Source organism: Rousettus aegyptiacus, unplaced genomic scaffold (genome assembly GCF_014176215.1).
Source record: "Rousettus aegyptiacus isolate mRouAeg1 unplaced genomic scaffold, mRouAeg1.p scaffold_m13_p_10, whole genome shotgun sequence".
NCBI lineage: Eukaryota > Metazoa > Chordata > Mammalia > Chiroptera > Pteropodidae > Rousettus > Rousettus aegyptiacus.
Window position 1 is genome coordinate 87,072,791 of NW_023416285.1, and position 1,930 is coordinate 87,074,720.

The following is a 1,930-nucleotide window of genomic DNA, read 5'->3' on the forward strand; positions in this document are numbered from 1 at the left end:
CTGAAATGATCTTTATAAAACCTAACGTGGCATTTCATCCTGTTGAAAGTTTTCTCTATCTGTAATGCTTAAAGCTTTATAACCAGATACCAGGGGCCAGGCCTGTATCTGAGAATCTATAAATTCAGCATGTTGAATTTTGAGATTGGAAATCAAAACCCTTGCCACTATCATATTTTACTTTGTCACATCTTTGTTGAATGTGACATCCTGTCCCGAATTTATATGCCTACCCGATTGTGAACCATGAGCATACTAATCTTGACCATTTTATATAGCTTCTCATTTTAAAATATGCTGTAGCCTTCAGTGGAAAATGTGCTATTTTTGTAACTACTGATTTCAAAGTGTTCCCTCAGCAACTGGTATTATTTTATTTGTTCTTGTCTATTTTGTAATACGTGGTTCATATTTTTGGAACATAAAAGAAAGATAAATAAAATGGACCATAACTTGGACTACTTTTCAACTAAAGCAATTGCTTTTTGCCATTTTGAAACTCTCAGTCCCAAACCCTGAGAAGTGCTATTTTAAAGAAAGGACATTATATAAATGTGCAGAAAAGAGGCCAAATTATTAAAAAAAAAATAAAATAAAACATGCATAATAGCTTAAAAACTTAGAATTCAATGGCAAAAACCAGCAACTTGGGGGTTTGTGATCACCGTAGAAAAACAGATGTCCAAAGAAGTGGACAAAAATCATCCAGAGCCACTAGTCTCTACACGTGGGAATTGCCACTTCCACAGCTCATGCAGGTGACCATGTAGCTACTTCTTAAATTGAAACCAATGTCCTCTAGAAGCTGGTTGTTTCATTCTTGGGAAGGAATTGTTTATTCACTGTCTAAGCCAAAATTTGTCCTTTGCAATTTACGTTTTCTGCCTTTAGTTCTGCTATTCTCTCTAGCATAAGTCTTTATTTTTCCCTTCGGGCCTTTAAATGAGTTTACTTTTTCCTTAGTAAATATCCTGAGTCTCTCAAGGCAATGGCTTTCAAACTTGTTTTGATGTAGACTCAGAGTAAAAAAAAATATTTTATGTCACAACACACACACACACACGGCCTAAATAAATGTTTCAGAAAATAATATTCACCTTTAATACAGGCATATTTTTGTAATATTTTAAATTACTTCTTTTTTTACTAGAAAATTTGCTGATCAAAACCTGTTAGGTTACTCAGGACTCATCAATGACTCATGGTGCTCAGGCAGTCACTGCTTTTCTTATTCTTGTTTTATTCCCACTCTGGGATACAACTCTAGTGGGAATCTGGAAATGTAGCCTAAGACTTTCTGATCTTAAAGGTGGAATCTGGGACCCATCTCCAGTGTGCATCTGACCTTGCAGAAGGGAGACCAGTTGATTTATATTTTACTGATATGTTATAGACCTTGTGAGTATGGGTCCATGTGAAAGCATATGACTACCCAGGGCAGTGCTGGGCCAAGCAGGTGCTGCTCCAAAACAAAGTGAGAGCTCAACGTAACAGCTCTATAGTCCTAGAAACCTGCAGTTTAGGAACTGATGCAACATTTCTTCTCAGGAGCGTCATTCTCACATTTCTAACTCCAAGGGTGTAAGCACTACTCTTGGGTTAGGATCCAGGCCAGGGGTCAAAGCTACAACAAGGTCAAGTTCAACAACCAGTCCTGGAGCCAATGGTAGTAGTTGTCAAGTTAGAAGTCTACAGGTCAGGAAATGGGTGATACACCTGGAGGAATCATTATACTAAAAGTCGATGGAATTACCTGACGATCTTCTCAGCACGTAACTACTGCCTCCAATTAGTGAAAATGAAATGAAGGGCACACAAATTAGTGTAAACTGTAAATGCTGAGTAAGCTAAAAGTAAGTGAAAGGGGTAAAGAAGGCGATTACTGTTTTGTTTTGTTTGTTTTTGTTTTTTCAGAAATAGAATTGCTTTC